General features: G+C 45.0%; 1 protein-coding gene across 1 annotated transcript in view; it reads left to right on the top strand.

Moving 5' to 3' along the window:
* The window catches only part of CDC50A (cell division cycle 50 P4-ATPase accessory subunit A), a 60,443-nt gene that overhangs the window by 16,356 nt on the left and 26,171 nt on the right, over positions 1-17,916 (top strand). The gene's annotated exons all lie outside the window — the stretch shown is intronic.

Below are 17,916 nucleotides of genomic sequence, written 5' to 3'. Positions count from 1 at the left end.
GTCCTGCACTCTGGATTTGAACCCTAGTATGGTAGGGACCTACCCTAAAGAGGTTACCTGGATATGGTGGGTAGGCCCATAACCTTGGTCAAGATTATGCTAAAAACCTCTATTGATTGCAAAATTATATTGCATTTATATATTATCAATTATTTGGAGTTGTGCACCTGAGATTTGTCTGTTTCTAAACAGGAACACTGCAGACTGGCATCTTGTTTCAGAGCACTCACATATATACCCGTACTGGGATAAGCAATACAATAGAATACGTTGGCAGGTTCACATTGGTTCCTTTTCTTGCTTCTTCCGTTACGGTACAATTCATAGGTCAGTGCAAAGACTCAACCCAGCCTCTAACAGCCTGATTGTGTTCACCCTCCCGCTGCATAATAAATCTAATCTAACTATGGCATACAACATTTCAAGAAGTTATTCTCTCTAACATTCATATTTCATAGCCGCATGTTCTGATCTTCTCACCGATTCCACCGGAACGCTCTGGGAACAGAGTAGATCAGTACGGCACCAAACACGTTCCAATTGTCATTTACTAAGCCATAGTTACAGAAAACATTCATTTCTTTATATGCTGACATTGTGATTAAATCAAGTAATAATCATTCCTTTCGCGCTGTGGGACCATTGCTTTTAAATGTGTATGCGGGGAGAAATGACACTAAATTGTGTTGTGCGTTTGAGGGTCTGTGGGGCACTTAGCGACCAGCACTAAGTTGGAAAGGCTTCTGTGTATGTGTGTGAGCATGCCAGTATGGGTTTAGGAAAGGTCACTAAAAAGCTGACTGTGTTCTGTTTAACATTGTGTGTATGAGTTGCAGGGAATTTTGCTACTTTTCAAATATAAGTCTGTGTGTGATATTATACACGTAAGTCCATGCATGATGGGCCACATGCACACACATACATATATATATATATATATATATATATATATATATATATATAGCACAAATGTATTTTTCTGATGTTTTTAAACTGCAGTTGCAAAATGTGTTTATACAGTGAATTTAGTTCTCATACAGGGTGGAGGCTCCCACTCTTTATTCTGCTTGTTTTGGTTGTGGGGATGGACTCAATTGTGTAGCTCCATAGCTATGCTACATTACAATTGCCACAGCTCATATATTCTTATGTAAAAATGGTTATAGCACCACGGTATATTGTCGTGTTATGGTGTAGGGATTTTCTCCAGGATGGGCTTTGTATAGGATTCCAAATGCTAATAAGTTAGTGTTTATGTTTTAAACACTGTCTGCATGCGTTTGAGGGAAGGCTGACTATCTATTTTTTTTTTTTTACAAAATAGTGCTGTGAGATTTTATCATGTTGGGAAGTCATTTTTATGTGTGCTGAAAACTGTCGGTATGTGTTGGGGAAGATTATTAAAAAGCTGTTCGTGTTACTTTTTAGCAACTTTGCGTTGTGAGTAGCAAAATTGCTACTTTTCTACTTCAGGGTCCATAGGGGGTCCACAGGGTTGACCTTGGGGGTATAGCTTGGATCTGGATCCACGGGCACCATACAGTTAAAGCTTTAGCTCCCAGGATGCACTTGGGTCCTCCTCTATACCCTGTCCCCGAGCCACAGGCACCTCAGTTTCAGTTTGGTGCCGGCCGAAGTCGGTTGCACTGTGCAGTGGGGCTGCAGGAGCAGCCCCATGGCTTTATTTTTGCAGAAGAAAAGTTTTTTTATTTTTTCTCTCGTGTTTTACACTTAATGCGGCAGCATAGGACTGTCCTTCTGGACGTCCACGCTGCCACTCCAACACCCAGCTGGTGCTGCGACGCCAGTAATGATCTGGGGATCGCAGCGGGACCCCGGAGTTAGTTCTAGCATGGCTCTGGGACCTCCCTCTGACTGCTGCCGGACTCTACGGGGAACAGGTAAGCCGCGAGCAGCGCTCTTAGCGCTGCTCGCGGGGATAAACGAAGACAGTTGCCGCCGGTCTCTGGAGACAGACCGGCGGCGGGCTCCCCCTCATGCAGGCATACCCCGCGCTCCGCTGGACCACCAGGGTATAAGTTCCGGAGGGGAACCGGCATCCCTGGGGTTAAATACTAGCCAGGGGAGGCAGCCTTCCCTGGTTTAGCGGCTCCTCCCCTCAGCTCAGCGCACCTTTTCTCAGGTGTACTGGCGTCGCTGAGCTGCTCCTCTGCTGGCCACTCCTCCTCAGAGCTTTCCGGTGGCCGTCTTTAGAAGGCTATAACGCAGGCTAGTGCTGCTGTCTGTACTTATTTTCTAATTACTGTCAGCTTATATCTATCCCTTTGCTTCTCCTACAGCCCGAAGGTGTGTGGGGGAGGGGCGTTTTTCTATTAACCTCACTCTTGTAAATCATGTATTTGTGAGGTCAGTCACATACTGTTGTGTGCTACACAGTACCATATTTTTGGGCCTGTTTGTGTTGCATGCTGGTGAGTGCGGGGGTGTTAACACCGTATGTCCTCTGCTGATAAGTATTTATTGCATAATTACTGTATCATGTCTGATGAGGAGACTGAGCACTCCGGGGCTCCTGTGTTGCTTTCCTGCAGACGCTGTTTTGCTGGTGTTAATGGGGGGGATTTATCTCAGTGTAGTCTTTGTGGCAGGCCCCTCTATACCCCCTATGCAGCAGGACCCCCCTTGGGCGATGGTTTCACAAGTGCTGACATCTATTGCAGATGTCAATCCCTACAGTGTCCCCTACTGGGGCATTGTCCCAGCACTCTATCTCCCATTCCCCGGATATTCCGCAGGTATTGCGGTCTCCCTCTGGGGCCCAGACTGTGAGACAGTATTCGGGGCTACCTGTGTATGTCCAGCCTCCCCCTGTATCGCAACAGTCTGTAGTGCCTTTTCAGAGCTTCCCTTAGTCGGCTCCTCCGCCTTGGGTGGATATTCTCTCCAACTCGGTACAGAGTTTGGCGGCCTCATCCTCGGCTTTTCAGTCATTTTTGCAGGGTGATGTGCCACAGAAGGCGACTAAGCGGCCTGTTGTGAGTTTACTCACTGCGCAGGTATCAGAATCGGATCCCTCTTCAGATGATGGAGAGGTCCGTGAGGATTCTGATTTGGATGCTGTGGGACCTAGGTCCTCCATTAATGTTCCAGCATTAGTTAGGGCGGTGCGGGCTATTCTCAATATAGAAGAGGAGGCACCGGTCCCTAAGTCGAAGTTTCCTGACTTCAAGGAAGCAAAGGTTACTTCTGTTCCCTCTGTCCGATCAGTTGGCGGATCATATGGCGTCGGCCTGGCAATTACCCAGCAAGAGATTCCAACCGCAGAAAAGTTTGCCTTCTCATTATCCCTTTCCTGAGGATCATTGCAGGAAATGGGAGACTCCACCGGCGGTGGATTCACATGTCACTCGCTTGGTTAAAACCGCTACGCTACCACTGGGTGGCTAAAGCCATTGAGAACTGGGCCAATGCCTTGGAGGATTCTCTTACGGACGATGTTCCGGATGTTCAGAGAGCATTAGTGGCACAAATGAGGGATGCTGCTTCCTATATTGGGGAAGCGTCATTGGACGCAAGCATGTTAACTTCTAGAGTTTCGGCTGCGGCTGTGTCTGCTCGGAGATCCTTGTGGCTGCGGTCCTGGAGGGCTGATGCGGACTCTAAAAAGGGTCTGGAGGCTCTCCCCTTTAATGGAGAATTGCTATTTGGTCCGGATTTGGACAAAATAGTGGATACCTTGGCTAAGTCCAAGTCGGCTTTCCTCCCTTCGGCTTCTGCGCCGGCTAGGGTGAGGAGCACTGCTTTTCGGTCCTTTCGGGTTCAGGGTAAGGCCAAGGGCCAGTCCTTCCCGAGACATTCAGCGACCAAAGCCTCATCCAAACCCAAGAAGCAGGCATGGATTGCTCGGCGCCCCTCTTCCAAACCGGAGGATAAACCTGCTGCCTGACGGGACGGGCCTCTCCCTGGGGGACCCCAGAGTGGGAGGCCGACTTCTCGGATTCACCCACTGTTGGTTCAGTACCACCACGGATGCTTGGGTTCGAGAAGTAGTCTCTCAGGGGTGCGCCCTGTCGTTTCGGTGCAGGCCGCCCCAGCAATTTTTTTTGCACGAGTCCTTCGCTGGACGAGTCCAAAGCTTCCCATCTCTGTTTCTGGTGCAGAAACCCAATGGTTCTCATCGCCCTATTCTGAATTTAAGGTCTCTTTACAAGTACCTCAGAGTTCCCAAGTTCAGGATGGAAACATTGCGGTCCATCATCCTGGCGATGGAACCAGGGGACTTCATGGTCTCCCTCGATATCCAGGACGCCTATCTCCATGTGCCCGTTGTACCGGCACATCAGCGGTACCTGAGGTTTGCTATCTTAAACCATCACTACCAATTTCGGGCGTTGCCTTTCGGTCTTTCCACGGCTCCGAGGGTTTTCACCAAGGTGATGGCAGTCATGGCTGCCCACCTTCGGGGTCAGGGTATACGGCTGCTGCTGTACCTGGACGATCGGCTGCTGCTGGCGAGCTCCCCGGAGGTGCTTCTTCATCATCTCCACCTGACAATTGTTTGTCTTCAAGCACACGGGTGGTTAATAAATTGGAAGAAGTCGTCTCTGATCCCATCTCAACGGATGGTCCATCTGGGGAGCACTTCTGGACTCCAGTCAACAAAAAGGATTTTCTTGACTCTGGAAAAGGTATCCTTCCTACAACTGAGGATACACGGTTGCCTGAGCAGTGGCAGGGTGTCAATACATTCGGCAATGAAAGTCCTGGGGTCCATGGTGTTCGCATTCGACATGGTGGAGTTCGCCCAGTTCCATTCCAGACCCCTGCAGGGGCAGATTCTTGTGGAATGGAACGGGTTGTCCCGCCGGATCCGATCCCAGATGCTGGTATTGTCCCCGGAAGTGCGCCGGTCCTTGGCGTGGTGGCTGCAGTCAGCTCATCTCAGCCAGGGTCGCCCCTTTTGGATTCCGGACTGGGTTCTGCTCACGACAGATGCCAGTCTCCGGGGTTGAGGGGCAGTGACCGGCTCGTTGTCTCTTCAGGGCCGTTGGTCGGCGGAGGCGGCCGTCCTTCCCATAAACATTTTAGAGCTACGGGCACTGTCCTGTGCTCTTCTGGCGTCAGGCACCGTTCTTCTCGGAAGAGCAGTTCAGGTGCAATCAGACAACGCCACCACGGTGGCATACATAAATCACCAGGGAGGAACTCGCAGTCGAGCTGCGATGTCGGAAGTGTCCCTAATCCTGACTTGGGCGGAGTGCCACCTTCCAGCAATATCGGCAGTCTTCATCTCGGGAGTTCTCATTTGGGAGGCAGACTTCCTCAGCCGTCACGACGTGCATCCCGGGGGAATGGTCGCTTCACCCAGTGGTGTTTCAACTTCTCGTGGACAAGTGGGGACTGCCGGAATTGGACCTGATGGCCTCTCGTCACAATTACAAGTTGCCCATATACGGCTCAAGGACAAGGGACGCAGGCGCAAGCCTAGTGGATGCGTTGTCAGTGAAATGGTTGTTTCACCTAGCGTATCTGTTTCCTCCAATCTCCCTGCTCCCTCGGGTACTCAGAAAGATCAAACGGGACGGAGGCACGTTTCTGCTGGTGGCTCCAGCGTGGCCCAGACGTCCTTGGTACTCCGATCTCAGGGGCCTGTCTGTAGACGCTCCGTACCTTCTGCCTCAACGTCGGGATCTGCTGTCTCAGGGTCCCTGCCTTTACCCGGATCTGGGTCGACTGTCTTTGATGGCGTGGCTCTTGAGACAGCCGTCTTATGGTGCCGGGGCTTTTCCAGCTCTGTCAACAGTACTATGCTTAGGGCACGTAAACCTGCCTCTGCATGGATTTACCACAGAGTGTGGCACACTTACTTTCAGTGGTGCGTGTCTAGAAGCTATGACCCTCAGGTGTTAAGAGTTTCTAGGATTTTGGCATTTCTGCAGTCAGGTCTTGACCTGGGTTTATGGCTTGCTTCCCTAAAAGTTCATGTATCGGCCCTGTCATTGTGGTTCCAGCGAAGGATTGCCACACTGCCTGACGTTCACATCTTGTTCCAAGGTGGGCTGAGGATCCAGCCTCCCTTTGTGCCTCCAGTGGCTCCGTGGGACTTGGCGGTGGTTCTTCGGGTCCTGCAGGAACCTCCTTTTGAGCCTCTTGAGTCGGTTGACCTCAAGTGGTTAACACTTAAGACTGTGTTTCTCCTGGCTCTTGCTTCGGCCAGGAGGGTATCCGAGTTGGGGGCACTTTCCTGTAGCCCCCCCCTTCCTGATTTTTCATCAGGACAGGGCTGTGCTTTGCACCCGTCCTGAGTTTTTGCCTGAACGTGGTTTCTAGGTTCCACATAAATCAGGAACTTGTAGTGCCAGCTTTTCAGGCTTCGGGTCTTACAGCTGGCGAGGCTTCGCTGGACGTAGTCCGGGCTCTCAGAATTTATGTTGAACGGACGGCCTCTGTTAGGAAGTCCGATTCGTTGTTCATCCTCTTTGGTTTCCATAAGAGGGGTTGGCCTGCCAACAAACAAACTTTAGCCCGTTGGCTTTGTTCTGTTATTAGGGAGGCTTATATACAGGAACGTTTGCCTGATCCAGCCTCGGTTAAGGCTCATTCCGCTCGGTCTGTAGGCCCTTCTTGGGCTGCTGGACATGGTGCCTCCGCTGTTCAGCTGTGCAAGGCAGCCACTTGGTCTTCCATTCAGACATTTTTGAGGTTTTATGCGTTTGACACCTTTGCCTCTCGGGATGCATCCTTCGGGCGCAGGATTCTCCTTTCTGCTCAGGAGCGTCCCCGCCCTTAGTTGAACTGCTTTGGGACATCCCCAAGGTCAACCCTGTGGACCCCCTATGGACCCTGAAGTAGAAAACAAGAGATATGGTAAGAACTTACCTTTATTATCTCTGTTTCTACGAAGTCCATAGGGTCCACAGGGCGCCCGCCCTGACGCACCTGGCTTCAAATGGGCTGTGGTACTGGTCACCGGTGTTTCCGTCTCCCATTTCTGTGAGTATGGTTTCTTGTGTGTTCCATTCTTCCTTCTCTCTGTTTAGTCTCCTCCGGCCTAGGCTACTTACCAACTGAGGTACCTGTGGCTCGGGGGCGGGGTATAGAGGAGGACCCAAGTGCATCCTGGGAGCTAAAGCTTTAACTGTATGGTGCCCGTGGATCCAGATCCAAGCTATACCCCCAAGGTCAACCCTGTGGACCCTATGGACTTCGTAGAAACAGAGATAACAAAGGTAAGTTCTTACCATATCTCTTGTTTTATCAATTTTGCACTGTGGATTGTGTACTATGTATTTTTGACAAAATGGCGCTTGTGTAAGCTTTCTTTTCTAAAATGGAGTCTTGCTGCCATTCACAAGATGGCGTCGTGCAGGTTTTCCTGTTTGCCAAACAGATTCTGTCTTACCCAATTATTCGGTTTCGACAAGATAGAGAAAATAAAGCTGCTATAATGGCCCAGCCAATGACCTGACTTGAATCCAATTTGAAAATCTATGCAAAGAACTAAAGATCAGAGTTCATAGAAGAGGCCCATGGAACCTTCAAGTTTTGAAGACTGTTTGTGTGGAAGTATGGGCCAAAATCACACCTGAGCAATGCATGCGACTAGTTTCTCCATACAGGAGGTGTCTTGAAGCTGTCATTACCAGCACAGGCTTTTGTACGAAGTATTAAATACATTTCAGTAAGCGTTTTCAATACTTTTTTTTTCCCTGTGTCATTTCACATTATTATACATAACTTAATTTATGGAAGTCTATGATTTGATTTCTTTGCATGTGTGGATTGCGTGGGTTGTTGCTGACATTTGGTGACAATTTCATTACAATAGCCCCATTACAAATTTATTTATTAAGAAAAATGTTGATGTGTTCAATACTTTACCCACTGTATCTTAAGTGACTCTGGAATTTTCAGTGGTGGAACACCTTGTGTTGTAATGGTAATGATGTTGCTGTATAGACTTCTAGGTGCCCTGTGGGGAGAGGATAAACATCATAAAGAAAGGCTGTAGCTGGTATAATTTATAGTACTTTTTCTGAGCATGGCGTGGGCTTTGCTTGCAAACTTTACCTGCCGCATCACTTATCGATGTTTGTCCATGCTGTCTTTATGCATGTATAAGAACACACAGAAATTTGCTGCCACTACACTATTACTTCAAAAGGAAAAATTATTTTAGATCTGGAAATGTTTGTTTTGATAGACATTTGGCAATAATATTTGAGGCACAAAGTCCTAAAATAAACCAGATAAGGAAATAAGTTTGTTAAAGGAAACTTAAACCAAAACAGTCTGATGTTTTTCATAGGAGACCTTGTTAAAAATGCAACTCAAATTATTGCTCGAAAGATAACTTTAGCACATGCAAGTGTTTACTGCAAATGCATGTTGGCAGTGAATGCAATTATTTGTGTTTGTAGTAAAGGACTCCTGAATGTTGTGGTGATATGTTAATTGTTTGGTAGATCCTGTAATGGGATACGGTCAGCAGTTCGACACTCACTACAGATGTGTCCTTGGTCATCTAGCCTCAATACGCCATGCAGCGTGATATGCCTGGCGTGAGTGAGTCGCCAGGTCCCGTACAACTTGCTAATGTCGGGCGTCTGTTTTTGCCAAAAATGTGACTGGGATGCACCAGGAGACTGTGCTGATTAATAAGATTTGCGACACTTGTATGTCTGTGACTGAGTCTGTAAATAGAACCGTGGAAAAAAGCTGCTGCATCGTGCCACTTTGCATGCTGTTTGAGAGACTCAGTCACGCACAGATATACAAGTGTTGCATATCAAATGAATCAGCATAGTCTCCTGGTGCATACAAGCATCGCATTGTGACTTGAGAAGCATTTTCGGCAAAAAAACATGCCTGGCGATAGCAGAGTCTCACAACACCAGGCATGCCGAGTGGGGCTGTTTGGCATGACGCAGCAAAGATAAGTGAGGACAAATCTGTATCTCCACAGTGAGTATATCGTCATGACATTGCTGGTGCTGGGTTCCCGTCACAGGTGTATTGCTACTTAGAGGGCATTTTAACAGCGTGAGTGTTAGAACTTTAAACTTGTCGCCTACCGTCATGCATTATACTACCTAGCTTGCATTAGTTAGAATACAAGAATATAGCTCTTTAAACCCTTCGTTGTCAGAGATTGAAACATTTTTGTGAATTATTATTATTATTTTTTTATGTCAGATGTTTCCTTTAATGATACACATTTTGGAGATTTGTACTCCGAAACATTCATTCTTTCTGTGGTTTGAACTTTTTTTTTCTTTTTCTAACGATTCCGTGTATAGTGTTAGACTATAAGCAAAATTAATGTAGTTATTTTGGAAAATGTGATGATAAATGAGACTGTTACAAATGAAACATTAAATATTTCATTATTTCTTGAGGCCTGTGTGGGCTTTAGGGGTGTTTATAGCTCCCTTCTAAAGTGATGGCCCCATTTTCTCGCCAAAATGCATGGGATTAGTCGTAGTAAGTGGTCTCTCCGGAGCTAAGTGCTGAACGTATTGCTGTTAAATCGTGCCCGGCACACGCAGCCGACCACAAAGCCCTACTTTTTGCAGATTTCTGCTTCCACATCACTTCCATGTCAACATAACTATTGACATTGTTGTGTTGACATAATGGGGCCGATTCAATTCAGCGCGAGTTTAATATCTCCGGGAAGTTGGTCCCGGAGCTATTCAATTCCCTGCGCTGTTTAGTTCCACTATTATAACTTAAGTCGGAGAATGCCTGTTCTCGCGACTGAACCTGGGTGTTGCAAAGCTGGCAAACAGACTTGCGGCCGGTGCTTTAGTCTAATTTCTCCTTGCACCCTCAGGAGGGTGCAAGAAGAAATCCTTTAGTCAGCTAAACAGTGCACTGAATTGAATCTGCCTCAATGATTTTCGACATGACGACTGCATCCCTTGTCAATCAGTGTATTTTAGGGTGAATCCCATTCCCCACACTGGAGATCCTGTTCCTTGATTTCAAGTATTCAGTTTAAAATCATTCTATATTGAATATTATCTATAGTTTACATTATCTTAAAAGTATGATTCTGTTAAACAGTAACAGAAGACCCCTGGTGGATATTGTCCATTTTATATATTTGGATTTCAATTTCATTAGAATTGGGGTGCTTTTGTGGTCCCTTTTTTACCATCCCTAAAAACCTCAATGGTTTCATTCTGGGATTTCTACAATGGCTGGAGAGCCCCTGAATCTATTAATACTGTACATGCACCCTTTAGAGCAGGGATTCCCAACCACAGTCCTCAAGGCACAATATCAGTCCAGGTTTTAAGGATAACCGTACTTGAGCATAGGTGACTTTGGGCCTCATTCAGAGGCGGTCGTAGGATGCAAGCGGTCGTTCTGAAACAGGGCCGCCTCCATGTCGGTCGTTAGGCTGTGACTAGGCAGCTCTAACGACTGCTAAGGGTGATGGTCGCGATGGTCAAGACCATCGGGGCTTACGACGAGATCCTAAGGTAGGGTCTCGTCAACTTTAAGCCCCAGGGAGCTTCCTGCTCTGTTTGAGCAGGAAACTCCCCACTGACCTCACTGATGTCAGTGGGGCCGCCCCCAAACGGCAATCGTTCTGACAGGAACGCCTCCGTTTGGCCGGGCACGCCCCCGGCCCGCCCAGCACACTGAGCGAGCTGTCACTCAACACCGACAGCTCGCCCTGTCTGCTACGAGACCCCTAATGACGGATCACCCGTCGTTAGCCGGGTCTCGCGCATGCGCACTGGAGCAACATCGACCCGGTTGCGAGCTCATAGAGCTAACGACCAGGTCTGAATAAGCTCCTTAGTACCTCAGTTATTTTGATTTAACCATCTGTGCACAAGCATGGTTATCACTAAAACCAGGACTGTAAAGGTACACACACAGCGATGTGCTCACAATCCGACCTGAGGCACGATTTCCCCTGAACTCTCCCCGACAGTCGTGGTCACGATTTGGAGTAAAAAATTTCCAATCTGACTTAAGATCTATCGTGCATCCAGTGCATTGTGTCCCAGATTGGCAAATCTGCCCTACAGCATGGCAGATCTGAAGATGTGAAGATGTGATGTACAACAAGCGGGGACGCTGATAGTGAGTAGGAACTCACGATTTGGGCATATTTTACACGATTTGTCACGATTCGTCGAAATCGGGCAAATCATGTAAAAAAAATCGCCATGTGTGTAGGCACTTTAAGTGTGCCTTGAGGACCGAGGTTGGGAATCACTGCTTTAGAGGTTATAGCAGAGGTTCTTAAAATCTGTCCTCAGCACCCCACACAGGTGACATTTTCCAGGTCTGGCAGATGCACAGGTGTATTCATTACTCACTGACACATTTAAAAAGTTCAACAGGCGGAGGTCATTATTTCACTTGTGATTCTGTGAGGAGACCTGGAAAACATACACTGTTTGGGGTCCTGAGGACAGAGTTTGAGAACCTGTGAGTTATAGGATGCATATTGGATATCATTATAACATTACACGTTGTAGAGAAAAAATATTTGTGCGGCTACACTTCAAAGTCCTCAAAATGGAAAATTGTCCCCTGTGAAAGTGACTGATTTACAGTTGGACTGATCATATTAACTGAAACTAGTAATTATAGACCTCTCGTTAGCCTTTCCACACTGCCATTTTATATCAATATTTAAGTGAAGGGTATGTGACAACACTTAATTTTGGCAAAGTTTACATGTATTTTTCAAATGCCTTTAATAAGTAGCATCAATCAGTGTTTCTCTCATTGTTTTTGCCCTTTTAGATTTTAAATGGTCAGTCCCCTTTATTTTTACATTGTTAATTGTACAGAAGTGTGTAAAATGATCCGTGTGTGTGTGTGTGTTTATAGATATAGCATTTCATTTTGTGTAAACTTAGTTTAACTGCCTTTTTAATGTGTATGTATATATGTATGTATGTGTGTATATATGTATATGTGTGTGTATGTATGTATATATATATATATATATATATATATATATATATATATATATATATATATATATATATATATATATATATATACACACCTAGGCAAAGTCACTAAACGTAACAAACACACAGCGTCACTCCAGGATTTTGAAAATTATTTTTACTGCAAAAACAATGTTTCAGGACCTCCTGGCCCCGTCGTCAGGTATACAAAACATACATACATAGACAAATACTTACCTAAATACCCCACCCGGTGATTGCTGAACCAGAGACTGCCGCTAGACCGCGATCATGTGACCGGAGGGCGCGAGTCGCCTGTTTAGTGACATCACATGATTCCCCTCTGGAGGTTGCCAAGCCAACCTGATACGCTCCTGCGGCCATTGGCTGTCTACAAGATAACAGCAACAAAATGCACATAAACGAGTGCACACACAAACACACTACTATCGTTGTTAAATACTTTACAGATAACATCTAATCGCATACTATGACACAATGAAATTTCATAGCATACCAAACTAGAGTCTAAATTATAAATACATTCAATGTGCAATATGTGTCATAAAAAGCATATAAACAAAAAAACAATATGAACCCAATGAAAAACTAATAACAATAATACGCACAAAATGATAATCTAATGGGGAAGACAAAAAGTAAATAGAGGTCAAAATAACCAAATAAAGAGAATGTGAAGTCAAACAATAATAAAAAGTAAAAAATTAAACAAAAAGAGATAACTGATTATACAACAATAGAAAAGCCAATATAGAAAATACCAAATAAATCACAAACTACACTCCAAGAGTGATGTTTTAAAGAATTAATTTAAAGAAAGGAATTCCAGGAAATACGTTCCTTAAGGCCATGAGGTTGAACAGTATTCATTCTCAGAATCCATTTGGCTTCCAACACAGTGAGAGCTGCCACTCTGTTACCTCCCCTTGGTAATTCTGGAACGTGGTCTATGATCTTATACCGCAAAGTGGATAAATGATGGCCCATCATTTTAAAATGTTTGGCAACCGGCTGGTCTAGATCTCTTCCAGATAAAGCCATCGTATGGCAGACCTGTGTAAGGCCATTCGTTCTTTAAAGGCACGGGAGGTCATGCCTATGTAAACATAGAGAACACGGGCATGTTATTAAATAAATAACAAACTTAGGCCCTCATTCAGAGCCCTACGCTCTGAGCAGAGCGCACGCTCTGAATGAGGGCCGGGCTCCATTTTCATGGAGCGTCCTGGACGCTCGTATAGCTGTGGGTCACCACCCACATGCTATACGAGCGTGCTTTGTGATGGCCGCGATGGTCGAGACCATCGCGACCATCGAAATTGCGAGCCGGAGCCTGCGGTTGAGGTTTTCAACCGCAAGCTCCGGAGTGATTTTGGCTCTATCAGAGCCAAAATCACTCCCACTGACATCACTAGTGATGTCAGTGGGCCGGCTTCTGACGGGAGGCGTTCCCGTGGGAACGCCCCCGTCAGGGAGGCACGCCCACCAAAGGGGGCGTGCTGTCAATCAACATTGACAGCACGCCCCCTTTGATCGGACACAACGAGCGAAGGACTTTCCTTCGCTCGTCGCGTCTGGCGCATGCGCACGACGGAGCTCCCTCCGTCGTGCGCATGCTCAGTGCATAACATCGACCCACTTGCGAGCGGACAGCCGCTCGCGAGTGGGTCTGAATCAGGCCCTTAGGGTTGCATGATAACACATGTCTGATTTTGTACTTCTTGCCAGTATGTGGATGATGGAAATAATCTCCTGTCTGTAAAAAGCCACACGTCACACAACATGGGCATTTATAACACCCAGGTTTTTTATGTACTGTCATAGGATATCTGGACTTATGATAGTCAGTTATCTCAGCATGAACCAATAGATCTTTAAAATTTTTGCCACGTCTATAGCACACCATTGTTTGAATGTTCCGAAAAATAGGAAGATCTTTGTCTCCTGACACAATAGGCCAAAACGCTCTTGAAGCCTGAGGTACTACTGCACTTGAAGTGGGAAAAAGTCGTGACCCAGGGGAAACGATCCTGGCCTGTTTTTTTCAATTTCGTGGCTAGCAAGTCTTCTCTATTAAGAGCTAGGGCCCGTTGTTTGGTGGCCATCAACTGATTCTAAGGATAACCCCTAGAGTGAAATTTGTGTACGACCTCATCTAAACGATCCGATAACTCATGATTATTGCTAGTGATCCGTACGATCCTGATCATTTGAGAAAAGGTGAGTCCTTTCTTCAAGGATGGAGGATGATGACTACCACTATCCAGTAGGGTATTCCTATCAGTGTCTTTGTGAAACACTGATGTTGAAATTATTCCATCAACAATGGAGATGCTTACGTCAAGAAAGTCTATTTTAGTCTTGTTCCATCTATAGGTGAATTTGATAGGAGAGTCCGAATGATTGATGTCCAACATCAAGGCCTCGAACAAATCACTCCCCCCGGACCACAGCATAAAGAGGTCGTCTATATAGCGTGTGAAGAGTTTAATATGTTGTTTGATGTTAGGAGACTGGAAGAATAATTCCCGTTCTTGCAGGAACATGTAGACATTGGCATACGATGGGGCCACATCGCACACCCGGACTGTTGTAGATAATATTCCCCATTAAACAAGAAATAATTGCATGTTAATGTAAGTTCCAAAAGTTTCAAAAATAACTCATGATCCAGACCTAATGGAGATGTTAGAATGTCCAAGAACAATCTCATGACTGCCAACCCCGACATATGAGGTATAGACGTGTACAGGCTCTGTACATCCATGACACACACAATCACCTTGTCATCCAACATTTGTACATCCTTAAGAAGTTTTAAAAATGAAGTAGTGTCCTTCAAACACGTGGGTTGTTGAATGACATGTGGTTGTATCAGGGAATCTAAAAGAAGAGATATCGGTTGGTACATTGAACCTCTAGCGGAAATTATAGGCCGCCCAGGTGGAGGATAGATGTTTTTATGGATTTTTGGGACCGTATAAATAACTGGAGTAATAGGGTCCTTCTGTTGTAATGCCTCAAATGTTTTAAGATCTATCATATTATCATTCTGTGCTTGTTTTAAAGTAGTATTCAATTCTAAATGAAATTGTGCAGTCGGGTTTGATGGCAATTTTACATATGTATTATGATCCGCTAGCTGTCTGATGATCTCGTCCTTATATGGTTGTAGGTCCTGAATGACGATACCTCCACCTTTGTCAGCAGGGCGTATGATGATTGAATGGTCCTGACTGAGGCTTCGCAACGATTCTTGTTCCCTCTCTAGTAAGATTAGAATGTGGCCTAATTGTTGCCTGAGTATATTTTTGTACAGCGTCATTCATCAAGCGAGAGTAAGTTTTGATGGAAGAATTAGTTGACACTTACTCCATCAAAACCCACCATCAACTAATTCTTCCATCAAAACTTACTCTCGCTTGATGAATGACGCTGTACAAAAATATACTCAGGCACCAATTAGGCCACATTCTAATCTTACTAGAGAGGGAACAAGAATCGTTGCGAAGCCTCAGTCAGGACCGTTCAATCATCATACGCCCTGCTGACAAAGGTGGAGGTATCGTCATTCAGGACCTACAACCATATAAGGACGAGATCATCAGACAGCTAGCGGATCATAATACATATGTAAAATTGCCATCAAACCCGACTGCACAATTTCATTTAGAATTGAATACTACTTTAAAACAAGCACAGAATGATAATATGATAGATCTTAAAACATTTGAGGCATTACAACAGAAGGACCCTATTACTCCAGTTATTTATACGGTCCCAAAAATCCATAAAAACATCTATCCTCCACCTGGGCGGCCTATAATTTCCGCTAGAGGTTCAATGTACCAACCGATATCTCTTCTTTTAGATTCCCTGATACAACCACATGTCATTCAACAACCCACGTGTTTGAAGGACACTACTTCATTTTTAAAACTTCTAAAGGATGTACAAATGTTGGATGACAAGGTGATTATGTGTGTCATGGATGTACAGAGCCTGTACACGTCTATACCTCATATGTCGGGGTTGGCAGCCATGAGATTGTTCTTGGACATTCTAACATGTCCATTAGGTCTGGATCATGAGTTATTTTTGAAACTTTTGGAACTTACATTAACACGCAATTATTTCTTGTTTAATGGGGAATATTATCTACAACAGTCCGGGTGTGCGATGGGGTCCAATGTGGCCCCATCGTATGCCAATGTCTACATGTTCCAGCAAGAACGGGAATTATTCTTCCAGTCTCCTAACATCAAACAACATATTAAACTCTTCACACGCTATATAGACGACCTCTTTATGCTGTGGTCCGGGGGGAGTGATTTGTTCGAGGCCTTGATGTTGGACATCAATCATTCGGACTCTCCTATCAAATTCACCTATAGATGGAACAAGACTAAAATAGACTTTCTTGACGTAAGCATCTCCATTGTTGATGGAATAATTTCAACATCAGTGTTTCACAAAGACACTAATAGGAATACCCTACTGGATAGTGGTAGTCATCATCCTCCATCCTTGAAGAAAGGACTCACCTTTTCTCAAATGATCAGGATCGTACGGATCACTAGCAATAATCATGAGTTATCGGATCGTTTAGATGAGGTCGTAAACAAATTTCACTCTAGGGGTTATCCTTTGAATCAGTTGATGGCCACCAAACAACGGGCCCTAGCTCTCAATAGAGAAGACTTGCTAGCCACGAAATTGAAAAAAACAGGCCAGGATAGTTTCCCCTGGGTCACGACTTTTTCCACTTCAAGTGCAGTAGTACCTCAGGCTTCAAGAGCGTTTTGGCCTATTGTGTCAGGAGACAAAGATGTTCCTATTTTTCGGAACATTCAACCAATGGTGTGCTATAGACGTGGCAAAAATTTTAAAGATCTATTGGTTCATGCTGAGATAACTGACTATCATAAGTCCAGAGATCCTATGACAGTACATAAAAAACCTGGGTGTTATAAATGCCCATGTTGTGTGACGTGTGGCTTTTTACAGACAGGAGATTTTTTCCATCATCCACATACTGGCAAGAAGTACAAAATCAGACATGTGTTATCATGCAACACTAAGTTTGTTATTTATTTAATAACATGCCCGTGTTCTCTATGTTACATAGGCATGACCTCCCGTGCCTTTAAAGAACGAATGGCCTTACACAGGTCTGCCATACGATGGCTTTATCTGGAAGAGATATAGACCAGCCGGTTGCCAAACATTTTAAAATGATGGGCCATCATTTATCCACTTTGCGGTATAAGATCATAGACCACGTTCCAGAATTACCAAGGGGAGGTAACAGAGTGGCAGCTCTCACTGTGTTGGAAGCCAAATGGATTCTGAGAATGAATACTGTTCAACCTCATGGCCTTAAGGAACGTATTTCCTGGAATTCCTTTCTTTAAATTAATTCTTTAAAACATCACTCTTGGAGTGTAGTTTGTGATTTATTTGGTATTTTCTATATTGGCTTTTCTATTGTATAATCTCCTTTTTGTTTAATTTTTTACTTTTTATTATTGTTTGACTTCACATTCTCTTTATTTGGTTATTTTGACCTTTTATTTACTTTGTCTTCCCCATTAGATTATCATTTTATGCGTATTATTATTAGTTTTTTGTTGGGTTCATATTGTTTTTTTGTTTATATGCTTTTTATGACACATATTGCACATTGAATGTATTTATAATTTAGACTCTAGTTTGGTATGCTATGAAATTTCATTGTGTCATAGTATGCGATTAGATGTTATCTGTAAAGTATTTAACAACGATAGTAGTGTATTTGTGTGTGCACTCGTTTATGTGCATTTTGTTGCTGTTATCTTGTAGACAGCCAATGGCCGCAGGAGCGTATCAGGTTGGCTTGGCAACCTCCGGAGGGGAATCATGTGACGTCACTAAACAGGCGACTCGCGCCCTCCGGTCACATGATCGCGGTCCAGCGGCAGTCTCTGGTTCAGCAATCACCGGGTGG

The sequence above is a fragment of the Taudactylus pleione genome, unplaced genomic scaffold (assembly GCF_031769625.1).
Source record: "Taudactylus pleione unplaced genomic scaffold, aTauple2 ptg000015l, whole genome shotgun sequence".
NCBI classification, from domain to species: domain Eukaryota; kingdom Metazoa; phylum Chordata; class Amphibia; order Anura; family Myobatrachidae; genus Taudactylus; species Taudactylus pleione.
The sequence above is the reverse complement of the archived record's forward strand: the minus strand, read 5'-3'. Positions and strand labels throughout refer to the sequence as shown.